Source organism: Balaenoptera ricei, chromosome 3 (genome assembly GCF_028023285.1).
Source record: "Balaenoptera ricei isolate mBalRic1 chromosome 3, mBalRic1.hap2, whole genome shotgun sequence".
Classification (NCBI taxonomy): Eukaryota; Metazoa; Chordata; class Mammalia; order Artiodactyla; family Balaenopteridae; genus Balaenoptera; species Balaenoptera ricei.
The window spans coordinates 172089396-172110004 of NC_082641.1; the positions used below are offsets into that span (position 1 = coordinate 172089396).

The 20609-nt window shown below is 48.2% G+C and overlaps 1 long non-coding RNA gene and 1 pseudogene across 1 annotated transcript; one reads left to right on the forward strand and one right to left on the reverse strand.

Annotated features, from left to right (window-relative positions):
- Nucleotides 1–178: 178 nt before the first annotated feature.
- On the reverse strand, nt 179–1064 carry LOC132364041 (protein LRATD2-like; annotated as a pseudogene).
- A 4553-nt stretch (nt 1065–5617) lies between these two features.
- On the forward strand, nt 5618–7766 carry LOC132362964 (uncharacterized). Its single transcript, XR_009502522.1, has 3 exons — nt 5618–5917; nt 6562–6795; nt 7244–7766. It is a non-coding gene; the product is annotated as an uncharacterized LOC132362964 (long non-coding RNA).
- The last annotated feature ends 12843 nt before the right edge of the window (nt 7767–20609 follow it).

The window sequence follows — 20609 nt, forward strand, 5'->3', positions numbered from 1 at the left end:
CCAAAGGGCTCCTACCTGCTCCCTCTTCCTCCTCCGTCCAAGATAACACGCTCAAGCCAAAGCCTGCGCATTTCGCCAGACAGCGACCACAAGGTGGTGGAGGAGAGAGTGAGGGAAGGGAGGGGGCAGCAGGTGCTGCAAACAGCTTCGCCTCACAGCTCCGCACTCAGCGCGCGCATCAGTGCACCACCGCCTCTCGGTCCTCCTCCCCCCGGCCTGGCGCAGGGGGGCGTCAGCGAGGCGGCGAAGTCTGCGTGGCGTTGCGTTCGCCCTCCTCCAGCTCCGCGGGGTGCAGGTGCTTGGCGAGCTCCTGCAGCGCCGCTGCACGCCCGAAGTGGTCGTTGTGCCGCTTCTCCATAATCAGGTCCTCCAGGCTCTGTAACTCGAGCGCGTGGTTGCGCTGGGCAAAGAGCTGGATCTGCACCCCGTAGGGCTGCTGGCCGAAGCGCGGCTCGTCGCCGATCTTGAACCCGCGCTGGCCTAGGCGGCATCAATCGGGTGAAGCTCTCGGAGTGGCGTCTGCTCAGCTCGCGCTGCACTCCGTGGCGCTGAGGCTCCGCGGCTCGTAGCTGTAGATGGTTCACCACGCGGCTCGCGTCGGGTGGGAGGCTGTTGCTCACCTCCAGCCCATGCAAATGCACCACCTGGAAATTGCCCACGTATACAGTCCTGTGCGGGTACTGCGCCTGCCACACGAACTCCCCCAGGTCGAACTCCCCCAGGTCGCCAGGTCGGCATTGTTGAGCAGGTTCTCGGGCGTGTAGGTGCTCACCGCCACGGAGCCCGCGCAAAGCTTTTCTGGTAGATGCACTCGTGGTGGTAGAACTCGGAGCGCCCCACCTCGCGCAGCCGCGGGTCAGAGGTCCACGGCGGGGGCAGCGGCTGCGCGTCACTGCAGTTGGGCAAACGGCCGCCGCCATCCGGCTTCTGGGGCAGCGGCTGCGGCTCCACGGCCTCATCATCATCGGAGAAGATGTAGGAGATTCCGATGTGGGCCCCGTCGGGTCGGCTGTGGGAACTTCCTAATAACTTAGGCGGGTCATTTTCTCCGCATGGTTTCCCATCACATTGCGGACGCAAGTTCACACCGCCGAGAGAGGAGAAAGCGGAACCGCCACTAGGGTCATTGGCACAGGTCTCCGGACAGGGGCTGAGACCACCCGGGAGAGGTGGAGGCTGTGGGGAATTTTGGGGAGGGGGGCGCTGCACCCTGAGACTTCTAGGGCAGTTTGCAAGTGTGGGCTCCGCAGTTCCTCTCCTGGCGTGGTGGCAGCGAGGCTGGGCAGGGGGAAGGGACACACGTCTTGCCCTTACAGCTGCATCGCGCCTCAAGGCTTGAAGGTAGGAGGGCGATGCCTGTTCACACCCATCCCTTCCCTCCTGCTGGGGCTGCTGCGCCCCCTCAACCTGCTCTCGGGGAGGTGGGGCTCCAGAAGGAGAAGGAAGCGGCCTTGCTGCCTGCCATCCGCAGCTCCCACTCAGCCCTGTGAGCAACAAGCACCAGATCAGGAGAGCTGGGATTGTACTAGATCCTGCCCCCGGCTTCCCCAGGGGAAGTAATACAGACTGTTAATACAGGGAAGTCTGTTGTTCCTCAGCTAACAAACTGCCTAGAAGGTAACAATTGTATAACTTTCCCCCTCAACCAGACTCAAAATGTACTTTCAAAGGCCAAAGCCTTTTTCACTGCGGGCACTCCTGGCCCTCCTCTTGCACATGTGCCTGAGGGGCTGGGAGTTCTTGGGTGAGCTCCAGACCTCCATCCTCCTGGTAGTTCATGGTGATGCCACTGACTGTCCCCTGTTGTTGCAGGCAAAGATGAATCAACTCTTCAACTAAATGAGGCCTGCAGGATGGGTACCCTCCAGGAAGAGACAGTGTAGAAGCCTGTGAAATCCATGGTACCTACCAGGGAGAAATGTCTCCTACGTGGCCACATTGCTGTCCACCTACCCCACTTGCAACACCGCCCAACAGGTACTGGACCAGTGGCTCACTAGGTGAGCGTGGCCCCCTCCTCAGCACAGTGGTGACTCTGCCCACTGCTAGCTGTGTGTGTTTGAGAATGTGACCAAACCTCTCTGAGCCTCAGTTTGCTCCAAGAAGTAGGGTGGTAGAGGATAAACCCATAGAGTCCTCCTTGTAGGGACTACTGGATCAGCTATGGCAGGTGCCTGTCTGGTGCCTGGCTCTGCAGAAAGGGCCGCTGGACGTGCTGGGGTTGTTCCTGGTTATTATTTTCCCCTCCTCCATGAAAGGCCATCTGCCACACCGCACTGGTCTGGGGCCTTCCTGAGTTTAGAAAAGCACATGGAAAGCAACCTGCTATTCCAATGCAAAGGAGGTTTGAGATGCCATCTTGCTGATCCTGGTCCTTGTCCTTGGTGTGGCCAGAGTAGGGATCTCTGTGGGCAGGATGAGAGGCCCCAGGCCCACTCAGATACCTGGGATGGTTCTGGTTGAAGTTCATTCATTCCACAGTATATATTAAGCATCTACTACATGCAGGCACTTTCTGAGACACTTAACATAACTCAGTGAATGAAGCAGACACAATACCTGGGCCTCAATATAGCAGAAGAGTCACAGTCATACTAGACATCATTTGCAGGTCCTGCCCATTGTACATCACATGTGATGCCCTCATCTAGATCTGCAAGCACCCTCCCGTATTCTAACTGGGATGATGAACCACAGGACCAACTAAAAACCTGAGTGGTGTTTGGGCCCAGAAGAAGGGCCTCCTGTCCCCACAAAACAGATGGGGAGAGTATAGGGGCTGTGTGTAGGGAGTGACTGGCAGAACCTTGGATCTCACACAATCTTTTGATTTCCCTGGGAGGGCTGAGGTCTGGAAGCTTCTGCTTCGGAACAGGAGGAAAGAGAACTGTATATGGGGTCCCAGGTCCCTTGAGAATCAAAGGGGAGGATGGGTTGAGCATCCCCTGAAATAACCATCCCCACCACAGTCCCATCTTCATCTACCTGGCCCCCTCCACATCCACCACTCCTGACACCCACCATCAGGCCCAGGACAGGAGACGTGGGAGAAATGTGCTCACGGGTCTGCCTCAATCCTCAGTCCTGACTCCCAGATGCATGGAGGACTGAGGTGGGAATGCATATTTGGTCAACAAGCACAACAAGAAAGGCCTCAAAAGATTCAGGCCAATGTTTCCAAGACAATGAAAATTAATCTGTACAGAGGCCAACAAGGTGCTCATTAAGCCCAAAGTAGTCAAATACAAGATATTAAAAAGTGCCAGCCCTAAATTAGACAGTCTCACCCATATCATCCACCCCAGGCTCTGGAAGTATGTTGTTTTTCTTTTCCCATGTAGTCAAGAGTACTACACTTTGGCAATCACAGACCATGAGTGAGGCCAAGGTCAAAGCCAAGGCCAAGGTCCCAAAAAGTTCCCCCAAAGACTCCAGGAAAAAAGCTTTTGTCTATCAACTTTGAGGATCAAAAATGGTACAAAACTTGGACTACTGCCCGCCTGGGCAGGTATCTCCCTATGCAATTTATAGAAATACAATATAAATTCCATCCCCCACCCGCCACTTACCACAAAAGAGAGATAATCATATAGTTTTTACCCTGAAATATGTTAATACAATAAATTATGTTAATATTTAACTGTCCTTGCCATTATGGAATAAACTCTACTGGATCATGATGTATGTCTTTTAAATACACAGCTGGATTTATTTTGCTAATATTTTATTCAGAATGTTTGCTTCTCTAATCATGTGTTACAGTGGGCTAATGTTTACAATAGCAAAAAAAATGAAAACAAACAACATCAGATGGAGAACAACAGAATAAATTATGGTGTAGTGTACTATGGAATGTTACTCAGCTTTTTCTTAATTTTGAGAGGTCCATTGACTAACCCAAAGAGATAGCCATGATATACTCTTAAATGAATATAGCAAGTTACAAAAAGTCTATATATGTGTGTATGTATGCTTATATATTTTTGAGCAAAGAGAAAGATGTCGAAAAATACTCAAAGTGTTGGTTAATGTTGGCTACCCCAAGGAGTACAGTGGAGAAGGGAGAGACCTGAGAGGGGAGGAATATATTAACTTTTTCTTTATTCACCCCTGGTTTGTTTAGTGATTGCAAGCAGAGTATTTCTTTTGTAATTTTTTTTTAACAAAGGTAGGATGGTGGTGGGGGTAGGAAACCCCAGTTATCTATTAAAAGTGATGTCAATTAACATCTGTTGAGAACGAATAAATAGCTACAATTAATACATCCAAAAACGAAAATAGAATAAAATTATCAAAAGCAAGAAGAAGAATCATTATGAAGTTCCTTTACCTGAAAATACAAAGCAATCAATCTGGAACCAAAGTTACATAGACGTGGTCTTTCCCAAGTGCATTAAGCAAGACATCTTCAGGAAGAACTAGTTTTTCATTTACAACTAGCACAAAATTATCAGTTCATGGATATGAGGACAACCAAGGATAAAACAAAGAGAAAATGAGTCAAGTCCATTTAAAGGAAAATATTTAAGGAATAATTGTACCCATCATACATACACAGATTAGCTGAAAAAGGCAAGATATTACAGAAATCATTGAAGCTTGGGGGGAAAAATGACATTCTGAATAGTCAGCTTGTCATCTACACTAAAGAAAGAGGGCAAATTTTTTCCCAGTGTGTTATTTTATATTTTACACCGTAAATAGACAAGTCCTTTTTACTAAGTAGATCACAAAGGAAAACCAACCACCTTGACCGATCGCCACATATGAAAAAATTTCAAATGAAAACTTACAAAAAGCTATCAACATGGAGCATGGGGCCGGGTGGGGGGGGAAGCGATAAAGTTCTCACACTCAGAAAGTTGCAGTTACTCACAAAAGTGAGAAATGTTTGTAAAACTTGAAAATATTTACATAATCGAATTTTTAAAATTTGCCAAAGGGCTCATTGTCTCTAGAAAAGCTGTGGTTTGCTATTTCACCGAGGAGATTAAAATTTAATTTTTGTCAACTCTGTGGTGGTTAAAGGAGAATAGTACAGAAAGAAATGCGTACTAGGAGTCTGCCCAACAGAATTTTTCTCCTAAAAGTTTTTGAGTAAGTTTACGGTTATTCAAGTACTCTTTCTCTCAGCTCTTATCAAATCCTTCATAAAAGAAAACTTCAGGACACAAAATAAATCAGTAGCCGAATCGCCATGGGCTCCGTTGGCTGCCCACTTCGCCGTCTCCCGCTCGCCCCGTCCCTCTCCCTGGAGCTCAGGCGCTGGAGACGAACGCCCGCCCTTCACGAAGCCACCTTTCCCGCCCGGCTCGCCAGTCTCTTACCTGCCGCTCCGAGGTGCTCTTGGCACGTGGGGGTCAAGCCCCAGGCCCCGGGGTCTCCTGTCAGGCCGGCGCCGCCCGCCATTCCCCGAGCATCTCGCCGCGCTTCGCTGCCTGCGGTGAAACTGCGCCCGGCAAAGCGCGGCGGCCCTCTCCTGTCAGCGGCCGCCTCACAGACGCCAGCTCTCCACTTCAGCTCTTCGTCAGCTCTCAGCCCTGAAGTAAGCGCTCAGCTGGGAGGCGAACGCGGCTGGGGGCGGGGCCGCGCGGAGCATGCGCGGAGGGCGAGGCCGGAGGCCTTAAGGGCGACCCCTGCCCTGCGCTCAGAGAGTTCCCAGCTTCCCCTGCGGGGGGGTGGGGCGGTTGGGTATCACTGGCCCGCGTTGCCAGCGCCCAATTGACCGGCACCCGGGAACCCGCAGCTCCCGGCCTCCCGGTGGCGCTGCCTTCGCGACGGGGCCGTCGCACCCTCCAAAGAACGGGCAGCCCTGCCCTCTCCACAGTTTGTGGGTGATGAGCAGCTTCGAGAGAGAACGGAGACCAAACCCTTCTCTGCGTGGAGAAGGTGAACCGTGGCTCTGCCGCCCTGTGAGGTTTGGGCATTCCTCTTTTCCTCAGGGGCCTCTGACTGGCGGGGTCCTTGGTATTTTGTGAGGAAGCGGAAGGGGAATTCAATAGATCTCCAGGCCCTAGATAGTTCAGCTCTGCCGCCAGGGGTGAGATCGCGCTGGGTGATGCTGTTGTCACGTGCGCCCATTTCTGGGCCAGTCCTCCTGCTTTGAGGGCCGGAACGTTCCTTTAGATGCCCCCCTCCCCCACTTCAGTCACCTCACACGCACAGGTGAGCCATTGGTCCTTATAAATGTCAGTTATTCTTTCCTTGATGCTGAGCTGTAATCTGTAGACTGTTTGAAACGCCACAGTTGGCTGAGGTGGGAATCAGGGATGAGGTGCAAAAGGCAGCCCTGGGGGGTTGGGGGTGGGGAGGGAAGAGAGAGAAGGCCGACTGTGTTGTCTAGAATCACCGCTGAAATTCACCAACGCCAGCCTGAGAGCCTGAGGTGAAGCTGTGACACTCCTGTCACTGCCAGGTTGGGCAAGAAGTAATGCGGTTTTGAGAGCTAGTGGGCAAGGCACAGAAAGCCCCCATATTAAAGCCTCCTTGAAGGTCCTATTTACCCCATTTGCCTCCACCTAGATCCTCTTCCCTTTGACTGTTCTTTCCCTTGCATCATAGAAGAGCAAGCCAACTGTGGAAGATACCTGGACATACGTTTTCCTCATGGGCTGTAAGATGACGCAAAGCAACCACTGTCACATACTCTTCCTGGTTAGTCTTTCCTTCCATCAACTGAGACGACCTTTTGGGGTCATCCGGTCCCTAATGAGAAGCCGTGATTGGAAATAGATAAGCCAAATTACTTCAGTCAAGCAACCTGTGTCCTTGGTGTTTCTAAGAGAGGTTGGTTTGGTAAGTCCTTTGAATCTGCTTCAGGACTTTTTTTTTTCCCCCCCCAAAGTTAGTATGAATTTCAGAATAACACAGGAGGTTGAATATGAAACCATTTCCAAAAGCTAGTCTCTACAGTGAGTGCTTGAAAAGTTAGAACTAGAGCAGCTTTGAATACTACGGCTAAAATGGCAGGGTGAAGGATTGGTAGATGTAATTTTTTGGTGATAACTCCAAAAAGTTAGATTACTCTAAAACAGATCTGTCTATGGTGATGGAGGCAGAGTAGTGATTACTTTGGGGGAATTGACTTGAGAGGGGGCAGGAGGGAGCCTTCTGGGTTACTGGAAATGGTCAATATCTTGATTTGGTTAATGATTACAAATGTTAACATGTGTAAAAAGATTTGTGTGCTTTACTGCATATCAATTCTAAAACGTTTTTTTTTTTAAATTTTATACACACACAGAGGCATTACAACATGATCATGATTGGAATCTGGAAACTTGGGTTTGAATCTCAGTGTCACTCACCAATTACCAGCTATGTGAACTTGAGCAAGTCTCTGAGCCTTCTTTTTTTCATCTATCTAATATGGGTGATGTTACCTCACAGGATGGTTGTAAGGATCAAATCAAATTATGTTTGCAAAATACTTAGCACTAAGCCTGCTAAATAATAAGTGCTTGGGAAGCAGTAGCCATTGTTACATTATTTTTCATACACTCACATGTACTCTACTCCTCTGGTCTTTTAAATTTATTTTAAATATTACTTTGTACCACTGAACTAATAACATTCCTTTCCCCCAGAATAACAAAAGGCAGTCAGAGGTGTCAAGTGTTGGTTTTCAAACTAGTTCAGGTGGCAGGACTTAGAAATTAGGGTAGTCATTGTGGAACCCTATGAAATGTTGATGGATTTAATTTTTCCACATGGACTTGACACAAATTTACTAACACTAAATTTGGCTATATTATGTTTATTCAGATCTCCCACATATTAAAAAATGTATTTTAAGAAATAATATGTCTGCCTTTTCCTTTTTTTTTAAAATTTTATTGAAGTATAGTTGATTTTGCTTTTTTCGTTTAAAATTTGTTGGCAACTCTTCACAAGATAGAAAGTATCAAACATTTAAGAACAATTCACAAAATGCAAACCTTTAAATCCATTCTTCCTGAAAATTAAGAAACCACTGTAATTGTTCAGTTTTAGCAGCAGAGCTCTTTAGTGGGCAAAAGCAACAGGCAAAAAGCACATCTGTTTGTCTGGCACAGACACTTTTAGGCACAGACCTCTTCCTCAGTTCTCTACAGAGTTTGAAGGTACTTTGTATTGACAATGTAAATTCTGTAAAAGACATTTTGACTGGGAAAGGGGGGAAAATTAAGTTCCATTTGGAACTTTCTACAGGTGGAACCCTAATTTATTTCCAACCCATTCCCTCCTAGTTTATTCATACACTCCTGAACACATATACAAAAGTTGATTATGAAAAAAATTAAATACACAGTATATTACAAGAGCATTTTTCCCCGAGAGAGCTGAAAATCACTATTCAATTCCTAATTGCAACTCACCTTTAAGATCTGATCTTTGAAAAAGTACTTCCAGCTTGTATTATATTTTCTGATTTTGTCCTAATTAGAGTCACTGCTTTGTATACAGTTAATGACTCCATCTTTGCTCAGTTGTAGTAAATTTAAGAAAACTATGTTTCTTATCACTAGTATCAGCATTTCCATTTTCTATTCATATTTATAAATGGTGATAAAAATGTAGTGAAATGTTCAGTCATATAAACAAATACCGTAAATGAAGATGCTGCCAAAAATAAACTCTTGACTGGTAGGCTGGGCCATTGTGTAAGAGCTTAAAACGTTCATTCACCAGCAAATGCAAGTATGTCACAATTCCATGTATTAAAAGATGACTAAGGAATGGCATTGTAAAGGAAACTCTAAGTTGATCTAAAGTTGAAATCACAAACATTGATGACCACCTATTTTGCACTCATTGTTGACACATTTTTTTCAAAGACAGTATACTAAAGAAATTACAATTCTGTCATCATCAAGGGTATTTATTGTACCCAAATACAAACATGACACCACTGACCCACCACTAATAAGACAAGAAGTTTGAGTCGATTCTCCAGTATTGTATGGGTTTTATTGAACCTGCAGATCCCCTTACTCAAAGCACCTAAGTACTTACAAGGGAGTTAAATATTAGGAGGAGCTATTGGCAGCAAAGGGAGCATGATTGGCCTTTACAGAGAATGACCACACAGTCATGGTTTGGTACCATAGCCCTTATCAAGTAGCAATGAGTAAAGGGAAGACAACAGTAGAGTTGTGTAAACTGTCTTTATTTTCTTTCATATAATGGAATACCCCTAATTTCTTTGAATCCAAAATGGCTTCAGACAAGAGATGAATTTTTTAAAAATATAATGGAATTATATCTTTGTTGATTTGAAATGTAAAGAGTTTTCAATTATAAAAAAAAAAAAAAAGAGTTGAGAGGAAGAAAAGTGAGGGGAAATAAAGGTTTCAATTGGACTTTATCCCACACATCTGAAGCCCGTGTCACAGTTTCTCTAGGTTGAGTGAACCAAGCCTGATGCACAGTGTGAAAGGAACAAAAAAGGAAGTAGAGAGTCAGAATTCAGCAGAAGAAAGGGAGCGGGGCATTTTCATGTTACGTTGCCAACCTAATAATTGTAATGAAACTTCATTCAGGTGTAACTTGGCTATCTGAGAATCTCATCTATCTAAAGTACAGCAAAGAACCAAGGAAATAAAAGAGATGGAAAAAGACCTCTTCAGAAATAAAACAGAGATCACCAAAGTCCATGCCCTAAAGATCAAGCCCATTACTCCTAGAGATTCATCAAAGCCCTTTCTCATAGGTTATTAATGTTTACTTGGATTTGATTTTAAAGGACCTGGCAGTCCGGTTTCCAAACTCATAAAAAATTAAAATCAGTAAACTAGAAGTGGGATGAGAAACTATCCCATGTGGGCATGCAGATAGCAGTAAGAAGACTGGAAGTCTATAAGCGGGACAGAGATTAAAAAAAGGCATAAAAATTGACTTAATGATCAAAAAGCAATGCAATTTAGTGTCTTTAGCCTAGGGGGAAAAAGTCCTACACCTCTATAGGCCTTGTGGAAGAAATATTAAAATCTGATTCTATATTAACCTTGAGTAATCAAGAAAATTAAATTATATTCAGTATACAGACATTCTCTGAATTATGCAGCACTCAACTTTATAAGGCACACAATAAATTTTTGAAATTTTGAAGATGATTTTATATGACACTGAGAAATACAAAGAAGCCAAGTGTATGTTAATGGTTAAATTATGACATGAAAATTTGATGGACAATTATGAAATCATAAAAACTATTAGTGAAGAAATTTGTATGACACATTAAGTTAAAAAAACAGGATACAGAATTGTATATGCAGTATAATCTTAATAATGTGTAAAATACGTAGAAAGAAGATCTTTTGATCTCATTAATAACAGCCACAGAAAAAAATTTTTAAACCTCGGAACAAACTCTATGTGCGATACACACACAAAAAAAACTATAAATGTTCAGTGAAGGAAATTTTAAAAACTGCATAAACGAAAAGGCATACCATGTTCCCTAATGGGAAGACTTGATCTGGTAAAGGTGCCATTTTACCCAAATAATTTACAAATTCAATGTAATTCCAATCAAAATTACAATAGGATTTTTAACAAAATTGATACGCTAATGCTAAAACTCATCTGGAAGAATACATGCTTAAGAAGAGCTAGACATTCTTTAAGCATACTGAGGGGCCTCTAACTACCACGTATCAAAATATACAATCACAGTCATTAAAGGATGATATTGGGTCACAAACAGAAAAAAAAGATTAACAGAAGAGAAAAGATCATCAGCTACTGACACAAAATTGTGGATAGCATTTCAAATAATTGAGAATAGGTGTTGGGACAATTGGTTATCCATTAAAAAAAAAAAAAAAAGCTATATCTCTACATCACACCATTCAAAAATAAATTAATTAACTTTCCCTTCCCAGCAACTGGCATGGTCAGGGCCAAGGCCTGAAGAAGCAGCAGCCAGCACCGCAGAGGCTAACGGGGAGTGGGATTGGCAGAGCTGGACCAAGCAGCAGCCAGCCACAGGGGTGGGGCAGAGGGGACAGCCAGCATGGCGGGGAGGTCTGTTAGCCACAGGGGTATTGGGAAAAATAAGGAAATACACGGAGGATGGTGAGAGCAGTTTCTCTCCGTCATAGGAGGGAGTTACAAATATGGAAAGTGAGAAGCTTAAAAAGAACTCTGTGAGGTTGGACTGGAGAAATTGGTGTGAACTCAAAGTTTTACATATCTATGTTCTGATTTGGATGCTTGTGCTAAGGTTATGTAGTGGGGGGCAGAAAGAGGTACGGATACTCCGGGGGAGAGGAAGAGACTTTGCTGAAAGGAGTCTGGAGACATTACAGTTGCTTGTCCCATCCATAGAATAACACACACACACCAATAGATATATAGATAAACGTATAAATGTGTGTGTGCGTGTGTTTATATATACACATACAGTTACATGTATATGAATATGTATGTATGTATATGTACAGATACATGTATATATATGCCTGCTTGAGGCTGCAGGTTCCACCTGTGCTCCATCCACACCTCACACAGACTTAGGGCTTTGCAGATACTTCTAAGATATTCCCTTTGATTTTCATCTTCCTGGTCCTGCATTTTCCTGTCTTTGTCTGCACTTTGGCTGATCCCAGCAGCTTTCTGAGAATAAACCCAGTGTATACAAAGATGGAGGTTGGTTATTGGTGTTTTCTTCCCCTTTTTTATTTTTTTATTTTTATTTTATTTATTTATTTATTTTTTAAATTTTATTTATTTATTTATTTATGGCTGTGTTGGGTCTTCGTTTCTGTGCGAGGGCTTTCTCTAGTTGCGGCAAGCGGGGGCCACTCTTCATCGCGGTGTGCGGGCCTCTCACTATCGTGAAGTTTCTTGTTGCGGAGCACAGGCTCCAGAGGCTCAGTAATTGTGGCTCACGGGCCCAGTTGCTCCGCGGCATGTGGGATCTTCCCAGACCAGGGCTTGAACCTGTGTCCCCTGCATTGGCAGGCAGATTCTCAACCACTGTGCCACCAGGGAAGCCCGCTTCCCCTTTTTTATATTTCTCCCATAGAGTGGGATCAGTGAGCCTAGCAAGGATGTCATTTTCCAGCAGGAAGTGCCTTTCTATTTATTCATTTTCTGCTTGATTACTATGATGAATGATGCTTAGGGGATCTGTGGATGGATGAACCAAGGCTCTCTGCATCACCTGTCCTGTCCTTTCCCCTGCACCCCGACTTCCCCACAACTGTCCGTAATTATTTTGTCTCTTTCCACCCACTTCACTGTTTCCTTCAGGGTGGGAGATGAGAATTTTTATGTTTTCTGATTTCCTTCCTTTTCGCATCCCCTTTTCAGGGCTTAATAAGACAGCACAATGTACTCAATGTTAGAGGCCTAATATTCTAGAATATTCCCTGCCCGGCTGGTGGCTGAACAGTTGACTTTGATGGGTGCGGTGAGCAGCTGGCTCTCAGGGAAGGCTGGGTGGACCCAGCTTTCTCATCAGCTGCCCCACACCTGCCATTCCCTGATCAAGAACCTGATGATCTGGGTCCGAAGCCCTATTCCTCCCCCACTTCCCACTGCGTGACCTGAGCAACTTTCTTAAAACCCCAGATCTTCGGTGTCCAATGTGGACAGTAGAGGTGGACACTGAGAGGGCCTGCTGCACAGGGTGACTTTGCAGATTAATGAGGAAGAACAGATAGTACATTGGGTGGGGCTGGTCCTTTGAGGGAGGGAGGTGAGCTCACTGAAGTGCTTCCAGGTCCTGGGATCAATCACGCATTTGCCCAGCATTTGCTCAACAGCCTCCGCATTTATTAGGCACCTGGTGTGTACTTGTCTAATGGGAGACAAAGACCCTGGTTGTAGCAGCCATGGGAGAATGTGCATCTGAATGGGGAGTCAGACCCGAGGGGTGATCAGAATGAGTGGAAGATGCCCCTTGAGATGGGCAGGTGTGAGTCAGGTTTCTGGTGCTTGGAAGAAGTGAAGCTGGGCTGGATGCAAATGCCACTCCCCCCTCCCCAGTACTGTGTCCTGTGTCATCCTGTGCCGGGCATCTTCATTGGACATAAACAGACCCAGGGACTCCAAGAAGCTTCAGGCCACATCCTCAGCTTCCTGAGCTCCAGCTCTGACCAGAAACCCCGGTGTAGAACCGTGGGGAACTGCAGATGCTAGCTGTGGTGTGGCGGCTGAGTGACACTCTGCATCCTCCCCAGGAGCTGTTCAAGAAGGTGGTGCCCCATCACTGCCTGAGCTCCATCTGGTCCCAGGGGACCAAAAGGGGCCACGAGCACCTGGTGCCCACTGTCCACAACACCATCACCCACTTCCAAAAGGTGGTCAACTTTATCACCACCACCTACCTCGGGAACCCAATCATGACAGCCCAGAACAGGGCCGAGGTGGTGGAATTCTGGATCCAGGTGGCCAAGGTATGCTGTGGGAGGGCCCAGGGATTGCTCTCCGGAGCCCTGGGCACTGCCCCTTCTCCTTTCTCAGCTCTCAGGATTGAAGTCTGGGGCCTGAGTTCCTACACAGTCCCTAGGCCCCTCCTGCCAGGGGCACACTGACCTTGACATTCAGATCCCAGTGATGGGCTGCTCACTTCCTCCTTGGGTTGAGCTAAAACCCTCCTGCCCAGGAGTATTAGTCATGGGGTCCCAGGTGCACCCTCCCCAGGGCCACTGGGCATCTTTCTCATCCAGGAGAGACGTTAATGAGGGGACAGAAGCCAGAGGAGCGGGGTTCCAGCTCTCTCCTCACTGACCATTCCCTTCCTTCCCCAAGTGTGCAGAGGCCTAAGGAATTACTCCTCTCTACAAGCCATCATTTTGGCTCTACAGAGCCCTCCATTAAAGCACCTCAGAAACACATGGGGACAAGTTTCCAGGTGAGTAAGCTGCTTTCCATCTGAGCACCAGAGTAGACAAGACACCACCCGCCATGTTGCTGGCTGTGTCCCCTCCGTCAGCTGGGAGGTCCTGGGAGACAGTGGACCCTGGGGACGGGAAGCCACCTGGTTGGCAGGTCTCTTGAGTCTCTCTAGGACCTGAGGCCTGTGGTTCTGCTTAAAAAATCAGGATCTTTAAATGTCAGATCCTGCATTGGACCAAATGGGAGATTTTCAAGTGTTTACTTTCCAGCGACAGAACTCTTTATCCAACTGAAATCAACACCGGTCAAAACAGATCTGCTCAGGAGCGAAGGGAACAAAGGCCCCAGGAGACAACATGACAGCCTCCTCCCCAGTCCCACAGAGACCTCTGGGCCCAGACGACGCAGGGGATACCCTCATGAGGCCCATTAATTTTCCAGGTACTCAAATAAAAAGGATTTGCTCTCAAATCCCTGCACATTATTCCCCTGTTTTCTTCCTTTTTTCCCTTCCCCTCAGGAAGAGCTCCCGACAATTTGAAAAGTTATGCCGGAAAAATGAACTGCTGAGCAGGAGGACGATCACTGAGGTGACCTGGAGGCTGTAGATCTGGAAGGAGGGGGGACCAGGCAGGATGTGGTGTGGGTAGCTTATCACAAAAAGTTCTCTGAGAAACTCAGTCTGTCTTGTCCAGGTTGACAGGAAGAGGGATGTGTGAGCTCTACAGGCAGGTGGGGGCAGTCTGGGGCAGGAGGCCTTGGTCGTGGGATGTAGCGGTGTTGGCAGGTGGGGGCAGTCTGGGGCAGGAGGCCTTGGTCGTGGGATGTAGCGGTGTTGGCTGGACTGTTTCAGGAGGGTGAGAAGCTGGTAGAATTAGTAGTCCTCTGGCTTCCTTGCTGGCCCATCAGCTGCCACTCATCGTCCTGCAGGCTGTTGGGCGGACGGTGCAGGTGGGGGTCCTTTCTTCCTAAACCAGCCCAGCCTGTCCTCACTCAGCCAGGCCCCTGCTGCTCCTTCTGTCTTCACTGTACCTCGCAGGAGAAGGGGACCCTGGCTGCAACAGGGATGGACACAGCGAGAATCCCAGGGACCAGGGGGATGGTGGGGCACTGCCCAGCCTGAGAAAGATTATGTGTGCTTTCTGAAACTCCCCACTCTGTCCTACAGAGTCACTGCTAAACGATCCCGGAGGGATTCTCGCCTGATGCCTTTTTAGCAATGATAGTTGCCCCAGATGGTGAAGAGAAGGATCTGAGGAACTGATGGATTCCTAATGGATCCTTCCTGACTGGACTTCAAAAGTTGCCACAAAAAAGGTGGAAGTTAGTGCTCTGATCGCCCGCTGCCCTGTCAGTCAGAGCACCTCAGGGGTCCCCTTTCTGAGTACATGGAAAAGGATTTCTGTGCAAGGGAATGTCATGAGGGGTTCTTAGGGAAGTGAGGCTTTAGCATGGCCTCGGGTCAGCCTAGGGTCAGAGGACAGGAGGCTAGGGCAGTCAGGAGCCTCTCAACCAGGCCCCCCAACATACCCTGTTAATTCCCCTCCATGGCTCAGCTCCTTGCTGGGAGCTTGGACACTCATTAGTCCAGAGGTTAGGACTGTGGTCAGTGGCGGAGCTGGGGGCGGGGTGAAGGCACCCAGGACAGGGCCTACGGCTGGGAGGGGTAGTGGCCTCTCCTCTGTGGACCCCTCTGTAAGTCACTCACCTCTGAGGGCCTCAGTCCCCTAACCGGGAAGATCTGGAGAGAGATGATTCTGTACTTAGGCTGCACAAGGAGGTTCAATGCATAGGTTCAAGGGAGGAGAAGAATGTGTGGAGCTTTGTGATGGCTCCACCTGGAGGGGTGAGGGCAGGAATGACAGTCACAGGACACTGAGCGCTCAGGAGACCCAGGGACGCAGGCGGAGTTCTCCTCACACGGTCCAGATAAGGCTAGACGCTCAGGGAGGCCAGGTCACAGAGCCAAGGTCACACACAAGTGAGTGTTGGAGCTGGGGTTGTTCTAGACTCAGAGCTCACTGGAGGTTGGCGCAGCAGAGGTACCAGGTCACTCAGGCCACATGTCCAGGGGTTGAGATCACGCGGCTTGGGGGAAATGTGGGAGGGTAGTATGGCCACAATGACACTGTCCTCCACCCTGCAGGAGGCAACCTCCCTGTTGGCCGCCGTGGAGGTGGAGCTCCAGGGAGCTCAGGAGACGCAGCAGCAGCAGGTAAGAGTGCCTGCGGAGGGGAGAGGCCCAGGGGTCAGAGCAGACGGTGCTCCTCCCTCCCAGCTGGAGGCACCCCCCAGGAGGGGGGCGCCTTCCCTCTGCACACCTGCCCCTGGTACCACGGGACCTGAGCTGACTGCATTGGAAGTGACCAGAAGGAGGGATTTGGGGAGGGATGGGCCAGGGACCGCATAACCTGGGATCTGCCAAATACCAGCCTTGGGAGGTGACTGGAGGAAGTTTGGTGCTCCTGAAGGGGAAGGGAGGGGGTTCGGAGGAGGCTGCTGAGAGTCCTGGGTTACTCCGTGTGGGGTCTGGGGGCGGGAGAGGAAGCTGTGAGGGGCTTCAGGGGACCTTCAGATGGCCCCTGAGAGAGGGGGCTCATCACCATTCCTATCCCGATGGCACAGAGTGGCGTCCCCGTCCTCAGTCACCTGCTGCTGCTGGACTACATAATGGACGATCACGAGAAAGGGAGCCTGGAGTGGGGGCGTGGGCAGGATCCTGAGGTTGGGAAGGAGACAGCCCCACCCTGAGCCCTTAGCTCTCAGCACGTGGCAAACCTCCTCTCATGGGAGCCTAACAGCCGCCCTTGGGAGCAGGGACTTAGGCCCGTCCTGGTCATGAGTGAAAGGAGCCTCCCAATAAGCCGCCCTCCCAGTTCCCTGGGCAGATGAAGCTCAGGGCCGCCTGACTGCAACGCTACAGGAGGCTGAGTCTGAGCTGGACTCATCCACTCCCTCAGACCCTGCCCGTGATGGGGAGTGAAGCCTATCCTTCCAAGTCAAAAAACACATCCTACCAGAGGCTCAGTCTCCCCATCAGTTATCAGAGCGTGTTGGGCTAGAAGGTCTCTGGCCTGAGCTCCCCTGTCCCCGCTTCTCAGGACCCCAGAGCCTGGCTCAGGTCCAAGTCCTCCTCTGAGCATGCCTGCCCTCTGGTGGGCCCTGACAGTAAAGCAACATGAGATGGGGTGTGGAAGGGGGCTAGTTACAGGCTAAGGGGGCTGTTTCTAATGGACTTTGGCCATCTGCCTTCCAGAGCAATGCAATCTAATTTGGGAAAAGTACAGAGGTGAGCAGCTGTGGCCTCACTGGGGGACGGTGTGGGTGTGGAAACCACAGACCCCCCAGGCAGGACCCTCTCTGGCCCCATCTTTCGTACATTTATTGGGTAACTGATACACAGAGTTGAGGAGAGCCATCCCACTGGTGGGTGGGCACAGGAGGATGGCATCAAGCACAACTTCCTGGAGGAGGAGCTATTTAACACCAACTGTGAGAAGAGGCAGGGCCCGGATGGAAGTGGAGGGAAGGAAGGTCCCCATGTGAGCTAGGACTTATTACCTGCCCCATGCCCCACTCCTCACCCCCACAAGGCCCCTGAAGGGCCCTGTCTGCATCCTGTCCTTCCCTCTGTCCCAGGAACTGCAAGCAATTAGGGAGATCCAGCTGCTCCAGGTGGCTGCAAACCATTACAAGCTGGAGCCCAGGAGCAATTTGGGGCCTGGTTCCAGGCTATGGAGCCCTTTGTCAAGGAAGTGAGGTGAGGCGGGACAGAAGATGGTTGAGGATAGGGTAAACTCTCTCTGATGGCTGCTCCAGAGAGTCTGCAGCCATGGCTCCCTGGTCAGCCCCAGACCTTGTTGCTTGGTGACCCCTGGGACAGCCGGACTCCAGCTGCTGGGAGGTGGCCCTCTTGGTAGCCTCACAGGTGCTCCTCTGTCCAGTAGCTACCGCCTGTCCTGCCACCTAGAGCCCCAGCACCAAAAGGCCAGCATGATGAGAGTGGCCTTCAACTCCAATTAGGTCTGGCCAACGGCATCTTCTGCTGCCGCTGTGTATGTCCAGGAAAGAACGAATTATTCTTGAAGGCCAACAAGGTCTGTCTGTCAACAAGTTCAGGTCTGAGTGAGTGTCTGGGCAGGCAGAGGCTGAATCCTGGGGTTCAGTGAAGCTTTGGGTTAAGCATGGGCCTGGGGAGAAGAACAGTTGATACTGGATCCCAATTCCACCACTGACCATTCCTGTCATGGAGAGACTTTGGCTACTTTTATGGGACTCGTATTCATCCTCTATAAAATTGGTGATGCTAAAGTCCCATGACAATGACAGATGGGGTGCTGTTGACTAAGCATTCAGCTCAGGACTTGGAGCAGACTGTAGTGGGGGCAGGGAGGTGGGTTGTGATTCTGTGAGGGAGGCCTCACAGATATCTGTCTCTTCTATTCAGTCACGAAGTCCCTGACACATCGACCAGAACCAGTGGCCGATCTGACTCCTGAAGCCAGCTCAAGTACAGCCACTACCTCTATGGTGGGGACACAACTGGGATATTCATGGTGCACAGGGCCAGCTCTTAAGGGAAAGAGAATTTTGTAAGCCTTTTCCTGGGGTCGCATGAAGCCCAAAAATAGGGAGTGACCCCCCCTCCCATCTACCTGACATCTGTACACCAGGGCCTATTTACCTAGGCAAAGTGCAATATTTAATTCTTGTAAATAGTTAGGATTTTAATATAACATTCTATTCTGTTTTCACTAGAGCCTGGGAGTCATGTTGTGGTTCTTTCACTTCCTGTGCTCATAGAAATGACATACAGAATTTCACATTTCTCCTTGAAATAAGTAATTCGGCTGGGTCATCAGCTTCTTGTATGTGGGAGAAGGGAGAAGGGCCAGCCCCCATCCCCGTCCCTGGCTACTGAAGGACACCCCATGCCCCCTTCCTCAGATGACAGAATCATTTATCTCAGTGTTGTTCACCAGGGCCAGGAGCAGGGACAGGCTCTCAGAACTCCTGGGATTTACAGGTTGGAGGTTCTTTCATAGGCAGAGCAATAACCCCTGAAATAAGGGTATCTTACAAGTAGTCTGTGGTAGGACCATATCCTTCCCAAGGACCATGGATGTTTTTCTACAGCTCTTGAGGCGGAGGGAACATTTCTGTCTCTCTTGTTCAAGTTTCTTTTCACCAAATACTAGAACTTGTTATTATCTAGTCAACTTGTGAATGATCCACACTCCCCTTTGCTGTCCAGGGTAACTTCTGGGCCTGTGTGGTTCTGAGGTCCACGGTCTCAGACAATCTCCAGTTTACACACTCAGTTGTGTCCTTACCAACTTGTAGTAAAGGTTCAGCAGGGCCTAAACCTGTAGACCTTGTTGCCTCTGGGACAGCTATATTCTTTTCCACTGTTGTGCTGTGATGATTTTAAGGGGCGTGGAATTTTCCTTTTGGAAGATTTGAAAGATGAGGCATAAAAGGGTGGGAGCTGGGGTTCCAGCAGGGGAATGCCATCAAACTGATGATGTGTGGACATGCATGGATACAGCCTTACCAATTAAAATACTGAGGACTTCGCTGGTGGCGCAGTGGTTAAGAATCTGCCTGCCAATGCAGGGGACATGGCTTCGAGCCCTGATCCGGAAAGATCCCACATGCCGCGGAGCAACTAAGCCCATGCACCACACTATTGAGTCTGTGTTCTAGAGCCAGGGAGCCACAACTACTGAAGCCCGTGCGCCTAGAGCCCGTGCTCCACAACAAGAGAAGCCACTGCAATGAGAAGCCCGCACACAATGAAGAGTAGCCCCAACTCGCTGCAACTGGAGAAAGCCCGCGTGCCCAATGCAGCCAATAAATTAATAAATAAATAAATAAATAAATAAATAAATAAATAAAATCTATTAAAAAAAAACCAAACAGCTAGAGGGCTGTAGGAAACAGAGAGTCCACTCTTAAAGGGCAAACACAAAATCTCACATGCTCCTAGTCCCAGCAAAGAGGTTTAATTATGATATGTCTAGGCCCAGGATGAGCTGTATCCATGCCTTTTTTGTTTACCAACATCCTCCCCTCCCACATTCTACATCTTGAAACAATGTTGATGGGCAAAAAACACTTGTCCTCTGATTGACAAAGTGAAGAAAAGTCATCATCCTTACCTATTAATGGAAGGTTCCTGAAGGTTTCCCAAATCATACCTCTGTAGTTTCTTCTGTGAAGGATCCAGTAAAACCCACTCCTCCAGGGTGAAGTTCACAGCCACATCCTCAAAAACCACTGAGTTTTAAAACATCCCAATTATGTGTATAGTGGGATGTATGAGACTGACAGGATTGGACATCTATACTCCATTTACAGGAAGGTGTCGTATGATTCGGTCATCTCCGAACATTTATTCTATGACTCAATCATCAGAAACTTACTCTCATACTTCCTCATAAATTTAACAGCATCAAGAACACATGAAAAATATTTATACATTTTACTATGATCATGATATATCTTGTTTCTCTCCAACAGCAGAGTGCAGAGCCTGTTGGGAAATGACAGAAATGCCATACAAATGAAATAAATATTATCATTTTAAGACAATTAATTCCTTGTGAGAAAAACTCTTTCCTTCCTTGTTACCCACCATTTACAGCACTCCATGAGGCAGAGGGTACAACCTGCATGAAGTTTCCATTAATAAAAACAGTGAAGAAGGAGAAAGTTTCTCTTCTATTTTCATCACCAAACATGACAGTCCATGAGGCCTGTATTAAGCAAACTTTTATTTT